The following is a 12,326-nucleotide window of genomic DNA, read 5'->3' as shown; positions in this document are numbered from 1 at the left end:
AGTGCAATATGTCCCATATAAAGTAATAAAGAGGAGATGCTGTGTTTCTGAAAATTTACGATTTACGACTTTACGATTTGGTGAAGGCTGTAGCGTTCATGTTTTCCATTATGGACTTCTATAGAAACAGCATAATAAGAGATTGAAAACCCTTATAAACACACACACACAGGTGCAGAGGAACATTCATATTCTGTGTGATAATGTTCCCCCTCAGTGCCACTATCTTTGTTCTGCTTAACGTATTTATTTGCTCAACGAATTAAACAAAGCCTCACATCCTTCTGCTTTCGCACAGCACAGTAGAACCTTTGTGCACTCATTTGAATGAATTAAGAAACAAAAACATCTATGCGGCCGGCTCCTTAGCGTCTTGAGCCGTATATTCGGAAACGGCTTGGTTAGACATGGAAAAATATGTGATCCTTAACATGTACACGTGCCATTCACATCACACACAAAGTTAATAAAAAACCAATTTTCTAGAGCCTGGGGATCTCGTTGGCCCTCAGCAGAGCTGTTTGGAAAGGTTATTTCATACAACACTGCTACTGTGTATTCCAGGCTAATTATATCTTTTGCTGAATGGCGTCTTTCTGAGTGACTGATGTGTGAATTGTGCTCGATACTCCTTGTCATAATGGCTGTTATTTCTTCATCTGACTGCTCAACTGCCGGTTCACATACGTTGCATTTTACCAGACGCCTGTGGTGAAAGCGTCTCGGTTAATCGGTCGTTGTTTGTGTTTTAAGCATTTTAAGGCATCGTAGGTGCACTTTAGCCAAGATTTGCTGTTTGGGCGAGTCAATGCTAGTTGCCGAAGGCCAGTCTGCAGATTTTGGACAGTCTTAAGTTGACAGATTTTACAGAAAATCGCATAGTTTTTTTAAGCTTCAACCCAATTGTTTTCACATGTTTCTGCTTTAATTCATTGTGTTCCGAAGGAGGCGAAAGTCTGTTGATGTATGAACCTCAGTCGCTTAGTCCATGATGCCCAGTTTTTTCTGTAACCAACCCAAAAGTGAATGTTCAGATTTTTTTTTTAAATGGAGTGTATTATAGCCTTAAGGAAACAATATATTTCTCCTTTGTGAAGAAGAAAATCCATTATGGTCAGTTGGACAAGATGAGAGGAGTGTCAATTCTAAATTAACTTGTGTCAATGAATGCGTAAAATATCTAAAAATAGCTTAGTGTAATAAAAATGAGCTATTTTACTCAATATTTGCATTAGTGCATCATTGAAATCAGTTGGGAGTAGCATAGAACTGTATTTGTGCAGAGTTGCTAAAAATGGTCACTTATGTGGTTACATGAACTGTAGAAAGCCTATTTAGGCATATCACTAGATTTTTGCAATTGGATAGTTTTACCCCTCTTGTTTAGGTGTTTTTTTTTTGTTATATTTGTGTTAACTTCTTACAGTTAAACTCTTAAACCACTCTGTCAGCGGTTTAGCTACATGAACAGGGTTTCACACTCAAATGTGCTTCAACTATGTATATGAGAGTATACTTCCCTATATTTCATTCTTTATAGACGTTATGCTTTATAAACTAGGCGCTTTTTTGCCACAGTTCATGTGTGGGTACACGTGTTCTCATGTTCTTGTGTCATAACAGAATCCCCAGGGATGGGATGTGCTGGCTCTCCTCCATTGGAGCCTGCGCTCGCTTTTCTGGAACACAGTCCTGCAGAACACACACACAAACGCATTAGGGATGCACAATTTGGTCGACTCGAGAACTAAACGGATAAATCAGCAGAGTACTCTGGTCGGGACGGGACGGGGGGGTTGGGTGGTGGAGTTCCATCTGCGCTTATTTTAATTGTTCATGTATTAGGCAAACGCCTTTTTTTTTGCATCGTGACTTTTTTTCAGAATCTCTCACCAAGAGAATCGCTATTGGGGTGTTTTCATGATCTGAGTTGGTGAGTACAGCTGCCCATTCACTGTAAAAAGTGATCAGTTGACTTAACTTAAAAAAAGGGAGGAAACCCGTTGCCTTAAAATTAAGTACTGTATTGTTACGAATATAAGACAATAGCTGCGTCCGAAATCGAATACTTCTCTACTATATAGTATGCGAAAAACAGTATGCCAACAGAGTAGTATGTCCGAATTCATAGTATTCGAAAAACAGTAGGCGAAAAGTATCCGGATGACCTACTACTTCCGGCGAGATTCTGAAGTGTGCATACGATGGACACTTTACTATCCCATGAGGCCACAGGAGACAACTGACGCTGGTAGGTCACATGATCATGGTAGGACAACGTGGCGGTTGTAGTACGTCCTGATTACATTCATACTACATTCATTCATACTATATAGAACGTTCACGAAGTTCGTTCAAATTCAAATGTAGTACATAGTACGCGATTTCGGACGCAGCCAATGTTTTTTTTTCTTCGAAAAAACGGGTTTGTCTTATATTCAGGGTCTAGACTTTTACATGTCAATAATACACCCAGAAAAATAGGTGGTGCCAAATACGAGTGTGCCAAGAAATACGGTGTCAGAGTGTAATGTTTGAAGATTGTGTCTTAGAAACGGTAACAGTCAAAGACAAACTAACCATCTCAGAGCCGCTTGACTGTCATGTTTGCGTGCCTTGCAGACGGAACAAAACTTCCCCTGTACATGATATTGAAAGATAAGAAGGTACCCAGATTTCATGGTTTTCACTATGAGATGGATAGCCTAATTATAAGTTATATAATTCAGATACAGGTCGTTTTTATGATATGCCAAAAAGTGTTTATTTTTAAATGTGATCATTGTTACATTTTACCAGTATTTACCATACTTTCAATACAAAAAATTAAATATGAAAAATATTCAGTATGAAAATTATTTTCTTTATCAAAAAGCCTTTTTCTAAAAGGTACATCCTGAAAAAGGGGGGTCGTCTTATATTTGGAACAATACGGTAAATAAACTTAATGCGTAATTGAAAAAATTAGGTTATATGGAATTGTCAAGTTCACATAAATTAATATTTTCAATTACACATTAAGTTTATTACTTAATAACTTTAAGGCAACAGTTAAGTTAAGTCAACTGATCACTTTATACAGTGTTCCTAAAATGCCATGGTTCAACTGTAATAAGTTTTTTTTTATTCCCTGTCAACATTTTCTTTGGCCACACCTTTTTAATTTTAGCAGTATTTAAAAAATGTGTCTGAAAATATATTTACTTAATTATTTTTAGTGATTGTTTCCTTTCAGAATAAAATTACAACAAATTAATTTATTTGCATTTGCATTAATATTATCGGTGTGTAATTTTTTAAAAACCTAATTAATTGTTTGTATTCGTTTTTTCCAAAGAAAGCTTAACATTTAAATAAAAAATATGCATTTTTCTCACACATACAAATATGTTGCTAAACATAAAATGTATCAATTTTTGTGGTGGGGCCAGTGGTAGTGTTGGCTGGGCAGGTAGTTTGATCAGTTTGATGCTATGATCAGTAAAATATCCAGACTTCAAGCAGTGTTCAGCACAACCTCTTTCACACTGAGGGCGAGTGGACCCCGCTGCTGTCTTTGCAGGCTATTTATAGCAAGAACCGTTACGCCAGGCTTCTGTCAGTACCTGCCGAGGTACTCGCTGCCCTATCATGCATCTATTATTGAATAAACTGAGAATGTCAAGAGAAGCAACCTTCCAAGTTGTGTGCTGAACACAAGTCAGGCTTTTTTCTGCAAATGCAACTTTCTTGTTTCATCTTCCACGTGTTTAATACAATTTGTCACGAGGTTGCTAGTTTAAGAGGATGTGGATCTCTCTGTGGTATGTAAGCGTGTTTTAACCAGTGTCAACGCCACACAAGGCTGTTTCAAATTTTTGTCACCACGTAGACTTCACTTGTGTAACATCAGTTAGATAAGGTGATTCGGAGTTTGGCACAGGTGAGACAGGTATGTTATTACAGGAGTATTCACCCAAAATTAGCTTTTAGTATTTATTATTTTGCATCTGAAGCACATTTAGACAAGCCAGTGAGCATTTGTGTGGTATGATCTGAAATTGTTTGGCTGGGCATCATGCTGCGGGTGTTTTTTCTGGGCACACGTGCAGAAGGTGTGAGAAGTCTCAAAAAATACAGATTGCTTTCATCATTACAGAATGAGTCATGTGTGCTTTAAGGACAAAGACATCAATGATTTATTTTTACTGCCAGCGACTGAACTCGCATGGCTGCTTGTGATACACGTTTGAAAGTGCATTTCGCATGTGTCTGCTTTGTTACTATACAGGTATTCTCTTTTGACGTCTTTATAGTCCTCTATGTTTTGTTCTGCTGTTCTGCGGTGACTCTTTAGAAGCTTAAAATGTGACTTCACCTGCAGAACCAGTCCTGTTTCTCTGTGGCTGTTGCTGAGGCAGGAAGTTCAGGATGTGGAAGATAAAAGGCTACAATGGCCAATGGGCTGACAGAAGCAAGGTGCGCTGGGTTTAATTACCGAAAAGACTGTAGCAGCAGAATTAGCAGATTCCCCCCCCTCCAGGTCTCCGAGCAGGTCAATTAACACCCAGCAAAGCTGTGAAATACGCCTCCCTCCATCTGCATCTGGCAACGATTACACCTTGCTATTATGCGAGAGGACTTTGTGAAAGCCGTGTTCAGTCTCACACTTTCAGTGTGTGCGGTGTGTATTTGTACGAATTCACAAAGTTATGAGTGTGTAGGCTAAGTGTGAGCTGCGTTTGTGTGTGTGCATGTGCAGCATGTTTGTGGGTGGGCGTGTGTGTGTGTGTGTGTGTGTGTGTGTGTGTGTGTGTGTGTGTGTGTGTGTGTGTGTGTGTGTGTGTGTGTGTGTGTGGGCATGTTTTTGTGAAATATCAGGACACAAATGTGTATAATGACATGGGTATGACACAGGTATTACAAAAAGAGGGTGAAATATGAGGACGTTCCCCATGTCCTCACTTTTCAAAATGCTTATAAATCATACAGAACAAGTTTTTTTTCACAGAAAGTGAACTGCACAGTCTCCTGTGAGGGCTAGGTTTAGGGGTAGGGGCAGTGTAAGGGGATAGAAAATACGGTTTGTACGGTATAAAAACCATTACGCCTATGGAATGTCCTCACATTTCACAAAAACAAACGTGTGTGTGTGTGTGTGTGTGTGTGTGTGTGTGTGTGTGTGTGTGTGTGTGTGTGTGTGTGTGTGTGTGTGTGTGTGTGTGAGAGAGAGAGAGAGAATAGTCATATACCATGTCTTATAGGATTGTTATTTCTGTGGACTGTGAAATTAGAGAGACATTTGAACAGTTAGAAATTGTTAATTAAAAGAGACATATTGTACACTTATCTTGTTTTCCTCAAAGTCCACTGACCTGCTGAACTGGCTGTTTGCCTTACTTTAACCTTTAATACGTCTTAGTGTAATTTGTTATTTGTAGCTATAGTCACGGTTCGATACGAGTTCGGTACAACAGGAAAAAGCAACAAATCCCCAATGCTAGGTTTCTTTTCATTTATTTTGAACAGACAGTAGTGCAAATTACAGTTTGTTCCACCTAGCGGCATTTAGTCCCCCCTGAGGAAGTTGTGCTTTGTACATTTGACTGAATTGTTTGCTTGGCTTTATTTATTTTTGTATAGCTTCTTATACTTTATACTTATACTTTTGTAAGGGATCATTAAAACTGACATTTAACAAAAAAAAGACAGGGTTGTACATACAGTGAAGATAATCAGAGTACATATGCACATATTGCCTGAAAAACATTATTGTTTCATATTTTTTAAATAAAAAACGAAAAGACGCTGTTTTTTTTTTTGTATTTAGCTTGCAGTGAAGATAATCAATGTACGCTAGGGGTGTGAACCATCACTGGTCTCACGATTCAATTCAATTATGTCAACGATTCCATTCAATATACGATGCACCACGATCAATTGCATCTTCAATTTTCACTATTACTGCTCGTGGCATCAATGAATACAAGCAGTCAGATAAATGAACTCCCTTTTTATTTGATCTGCTCCAAGAAAGTACACTTCCTGAATGTAGAAAACATCAAACACAATTTAAGTCTGAACACACCAGACGACAGAAGCATTTGAAACTAATAAAAACTAGTAAAAATGCTACTAAAAGCGCATCAAGTAGTGTATTTGAGTTACAATAACGCTCGCACGCACACGCTCGCAAGCGCACACATGCACGCACACACATACTCGCACGCGCTCATAAGTACACACACACACTCGATCGCAAGCACACACACTTGCACTCCCTTGCAAGCACACATGCTCGCACACACTTGCACGCTGTAAATGTTAAAATAGTGAGTGCATTTTTTTATTACTCACTTTTGTGTTTCTCCTCCCTCCACCATGTTATGCTCAGCGTGAGAAGTGCGTATGCGACGAATTACGCCAGAGAAACGTCAGTAGGCTATAATCGATTATGGTCTATTACTGCATCGATGTAGACTGGGTAAACCCAGCCTGATCTGCCGGCAATTTGATTTCGCCCTGCAACTCAGTCTGGAAACCTGTACATTCATTTCTACTGCTTCCGTCACACTTTTGCGAGAACCAATCACAGACTGGCTTATCCACCTGGCGCACTATTGGCGGGTTTTAACACGATAACGGATAGAGAAGCGATGGGTCGTTGCCCATTGATCACGCCTCTTGAGGTCTGATTGGTTGAAGGACTATCCAATTGCATACAGAGTCATTTAATTTATGCTCGTTTATCACGCCTCTTGTGCAGTAGAAAATACAGAGCAGACTCCCCAGACTAATGTTCAATCTTAAATTGAGCAGAATCGCCCACATCGACGATGCAACAATTAATTTCAACACGCCTAATGTACGCGTTGCCTGAACCACATTTGTGTGGTTATTAATACATTTAAGATTTTTTAAATGAAAACAAAGAGGCAGGGTGGTAAATACATATTTAATTTTACTGTAAATAGACAGATAACCGGACTAGCCAAGGCGAGGTTAGTGACGATATCAAGACCGCTGCTGTAACATTTACAGAATCAACATTAACATTTACTGTTTGTATACCTGAGTTGAACTTGGCAAGTCTGAACTACCAAGGACGCAAGACCGAACTTTGTGTACTTGGTATTGCGAAACACCCTTGTTTTGGGTTGGTGCATAGATCGTCTCTTCTTCTTCTGCTCTTTGTGGTGGTGGTTAGCAAACAACGTTGCATTGCTGTGTGCACCCACTTCTGGATTGGAGTGTGGATCGCCTGTGACTGACTATTCGTCATCTGACTGTATGCACCGAACCATGATGTCCGTACCGCAACGGTTCGGGATGAATACATGTACCGTTACATACCTATTACATATATTGTTTATTTACCAAGATTATTTCTGCAAGCACATACTGTCGCATTGTGACAAATTGCGAATTGTGCAATTCGCATTCTGGCAAATTTTTTCAGTCGTTAATTTTGTATAATTTCAGTGTCTTTGAGATTTCAAGGTGTTTATATGTTACTCTACAGACCTTATGTAGCCCAAACCCTTTTTCAGCGCTGTGTTCAATGCGTTCTGTCTTTCCACAGCATGAAGGTAAGATCTTACGGATTTATGAATGAACCGCTCGATTTAAAATCTTCACTGTCTAGCTGTCATTTGTCATGACATCCGCTTGAAGCATCACAATGCTCATGATAACTTTCGTCAACTCTTCAATAAGCAATTCCACTTCACCAGCTAATTACACGCTTGCTTCTCTGATGCATAAGGTCTATACTTGCAGGTGTATTCTTGTTTTCTGCTGCTTGTCAAAATGAGAATCATTTAGTAGAATCACTCAACTTCCTTCTGTAACTCTCAACTGTCAGTTAGTCATTCTGGAGGGAAGCTTCAGACCACAGGTGCCTCTCCACCTCTACCCACAGTCAAGCTGTGCTAGCTGGCATAGTGATCCGGCAGCACTGGTTCAATGCTTAATTAGTGGGGGAGAGAGAAAGAGAGACATGGGGGAGAGAGAAAACGTCACGGGCCACAGAGAACCAGTGAAGTGCCACAGACTTCACTCCCCGTAGTCCCCATTCAGCTCTTCAGTATGTGTGTGTTTTTTGCGTCAGCGCTAACGCTCTGTGGAGAACCGAGCTCGGAGGATGTGTAATTTGCATTTCAGTGAGGCAATCAAGCATAGCCGTCATTTGCATGAGGCTAATTAGGCACGCGACAAAAGCCCTCTGCTCTCAGGCGCTTATCGAAATATCGTGTGGAGGTTTGTCTGGTGCTCTCCACCGGTCTGCTTTTTGGAACACCTTGCCTGGTTAAAATCTCATGGGTGTGATTTTTAAAGGTATTGTTCACCCAAACATGAAAATTTGGGTGTTAATTTACTCATACTTATGTCGTTTTAAACCTGTTTGACTTAGTTTTGCGTGTATTCCTCATGGAAAACTGTCAGGGTTTGTATGAACTTGATACTTTTTTGGGGGTTCTTTTTAAGCTTAAAAAGCCCCAGTCCTCATTCACTGTTTTCATAATAATGAAAAGAGCACCCAGGATATTCTTTAAAAAAAAAAAACACCTTTTGTGAAACAAACCACAAAAGAAATATATTTCATTTTCAGGTGAATTACAATTCAACATTGAATTCTATTTTACCCTGCCGTCCTGCAGTATAAAGAGTAACTATTTTTTAGAATGATATTACTGACTTGTTAGCTTTTAGTAAATGTTGTGGTTAAGTTACACCAGTTTGTGTAGGTTGAACAGCAAAGCTCTATTGCCCTTTTGCAGTGTAGCAATGTTTTATTACCCCACAAAGAGCTGTGAAACAATTATTGCTTTTGTTTCAAAATCTCAGATAGGAAAAGGGGAGATGATTGGCTGTTTGTTAGCGTCAAATTGTAGGGCCAAAACTAGATTTTCTGCAGAAAAGGTGCCGTCACAATGCAAGAGTGTTCTTGGTGGTTTTCTGGGACTTGCTATATGGTTGCTTAAGTATTCTAGGATTCTAGGGTGTTCTGGGTGGAAATGTTGGCCAAATTTCACGAGCAAAAAAGTTTCATTGTCCAGTGTTAATAGTGATGTATGAAGCACAGCTCACAGAGAAGTCACTTTCAAATTAAGCAACTTTCTGTTGGTCAACATAGCAAATTTGAGCGACCAACTTGAACCTGTTGCGAAACCTGTGTAGAGAAATCTTTCGCCCTCAACCAGAATTTCTGATTGCGTGGCTTCCTTTTGAAATGACTAGATTTCGCCTTCGGAAATATGCAGTGTGACCACACCTTTATTGTAGATTTATTGTACATTTTGAATTAATCTTTTCAATTAAGTTTGATGTTTGTTAGTTGTAACCCTTAAACTGTTTGATTAGTTATGTGTGTCTGGTATTAAAATGTTTCATATTGTTACATTTAAACTAAAATTAAAGTAACAAAGTGGCCCATTTAAATTTTATTTAAGTTAATTTTGTCATACAACAAGTCAAAAATGTGTCATAAAAAGTGGTTTTAAGTGTAGTTTCTGTTTTTCCAAGTTGTTAAGTTCCATGAGTTACTTGCAAGTGTATTACTTTAAAACACTACGGCCTGGTTTCACAAACAGGGCTTAGATCAAGCTAGGATTAGGCTATAGGTAAATTAGGATATTTAAGTAGCTTTTATAAACGTGCCTTGAAAAAAACATTACAGCTGTGCATCTTGAGACAAAACAGTGGCACTGACATATTTTAAGATATATAAGTGCAAGTTGCTTAAATGAGTGCAGTTAAAACAGCTCAAACATGGATTTTAGTCTGGGACTAGTCCTAGTCTGTGAAACCGGGCATAAATATGTAGAGAGAGCTATTAAAAAACCTGCCTAAGAGACACAAAAAGAGGAAGAGAGATGTGTCCAAGGCTGCGAAGAGAAGCCGTGTCAATTTGCAGCGACACTGTGAAAGATGGCATGAAAATACTTGTGACACTCTTGTAGCTGAGAAACTTAAGGGAAAACCGAGGGATGGGTAGAAGATGAGCTTGTCCCAGCAGACAGTCAATCAAGCAGTCCTGCATGCTCAGCTGTAGTTAGCGCACACACACACACACACCGGAGAGTTGCCTCTGCTGACTCGGCCACAGTGCAGATGACTGGATGGGCTTTTTTGAACCACAGATCTGCATCTGTCAAACCTCGTGCAGCTTCGTGTGCGCGACTCCCTGCCTGCGAGTGCGAACGCTCGACTGGACCGAGTGGCAGAGAGCAGCTCATCTTTTTGTGTTTATAAAAGGAAGATCACAGGCGGATTGTCTTTGCCAGGAAGTCCTCCTACGCTTTCTCCATCGCTCGTATTTACTGACAGCCGACGTGTTGAGTCTGCGCTCATATGTGTTGATTGCTGAAGTTAGTGTTTGTTTTGAGAGACTAGTAGCGCTGGAGCAGATAATTGCTCCTTGTTCGTTCTTTAGCACATGAATGAGTCATAATGTGTGTCTCCAGGTGAAGATTATTCAACATAATATTCTTCTCCACATAAAGGTCAGACCTAGAGACTCGGAAGTGTCGGTTCTCCGATTTGTGTTTATTAGCTGGACCGTATGGCAAAGAGCAGCTCATCTCTGTGTGCTGTATATTCTGGGAATTGTAATAGAGGATTAATATGTTCTCCTGCCCTTAGATGTGGAAATGCCACGTTTCTTTGAGTCCTGATGGTCAAACGTAATGAAGTGAATTATAGTAATAGTAGTTGTGTTGATTGGATTACGTTCCCTCTTGGATTCAGCTCACTCAATGACTGTTGTAACACTTTCTATGCGTGTTTTCAACATCTTCATTCATCACTGTGTAATAGCCACATCATCACACTCTGATGTTTCTGTAAAGCCTCCCAGTGCCATGTGTTTGGCAGAGCAGGTGTTAGGACCTGCTGTCCGTCTAAAGCAGAATGCAATGCCACTTTCTTTTTTTCTGCAGGTGTCAATGCTTGAAATTGCGAACATTTTTGGTTGCATATTATCCCAACATTTAATCTGTGTGATCTCTAAATATATTTGGGAGCATTTGTGGGAGTGTTGCAACCTGTTTTCTAGAGATGCACCAGTTGACTGGCTTTAAATCCAAACCGAATGGTTTTTGCTCCAACCACTCAATTGACTATCGGTTTTTAGTTTTATTTAGAATATGCTTCATTCCGGACTTGCACACAAACTGCATTGCAATAATTTCACAAAATGTAATTTGTGTGAAAATATTACGAAGTCTGTAAATTAGGCCAGAGATGGAACGTGCTAAAAATTTAAAAATAAAACTTATTGAAAGAAAATTCTAAAATACTTAATAAATAAATGCTTAAATATAATTTTTTTTAATATTTTAACATTCATATATATATATTAGTAAATAATATAATATCAATATTAAAAGTTTACTTTCAACTTTGTTGAAATATTAAAAGTAATTTTCATATTGACACATGTAGATTTATTAAAAGATTTCTGGAAAGAAAATTCAGATGAATCACAAACCATCCAAAAAATTTTTTTTTACTAAAATGAAGACAATTTAAAAAAAATGGCCGAAATGGTCATTCTAGAACGGGGTCTAGCATTTTTTTCATGTTAAACTGTAAACTTAACAAGTTCAACAAAGAAAACAGTAGCTTGTTACTGCTTTTTGAGCTCTGAACCAGGCTGGAAGTGTTTGTTTCAGTCATGTGCACGTGTATGTAACAAGCTTCACAATTATTCACTGAATATCACTGAACTTTCCTGTAAAAAGCAGAACTGACTTCACCAGAACGTACTAATTTAGACATGTGACATGGTAAATAAATGGACTGCATTTTATATAGCGCTTTTAACAGACCTACGGCCATCCAAAGCGCTTTACATTTGCCTCACATTCACCCATTCACACACTCATTCACACACCGACGGCGGTGTCAGCCATGCAAGGCGCCATCCAGCTCGTCGGGAGCAGCTGGGGTTAGGTGTCTTGCTCATGGACACCTCGGCACTTGGTCAGGTGGAACTGGGGATCGAACCACCAACCTTCCGGTTTGTAGACAACCTACATGAACCACTGAGCCACTGCCGCCCATAACCAACATCAACCAACAAGCTAATGACAGTATGTTTTTAACTTATTAATGTTAAAAATATACAGTGGGGTCAAATCTATTCTGAGAACAATGAATGTAGTTCAGAATATGCAATATAATTCAGATTAGATTTTTCACTGCAGCTTACTCCACAAAGTTGTAACTGAAGTCTACTAAACAGGAGTATAACGTATGGACCATCATCATATTTTGCATCTGTAAAATCTGTGATTAAAAAAAATAGCTATGTGTGACTAATTCTCTTGACTTTGTGCTCCAGT

The 12,326-nt window shown here is 39.1% G+C and overlaps 1 protein-coding gene across 1 annotated transcript in view; it reads left to right on the top strand.

Moving 5' to 3' along the window:
* nlk2 (nemo-like kinase, type 2) overlaps positions 1-12,326 on the top strand; it is a 100,133-nt gene that overhangs the window by 52,463 nt on the left and 35,344 nt on the right. The window lies entirely within an intron of this gene.

Source organism: Gobio gobio, assembly GCF_949357685.1.
Source record: "Gobio gobio genome assembly, chromosome: 8".
In the NCBI taxonomy this organism is placed as follows: Eukaryota; Metazoa; Chordata; class Actinopteri; order Cypriniformes; family Gobionidae; genus Gobio; species Gobio gobio.
This window is presented reverse-complemented; position numbering and strand designations above follow the sequence as displayed.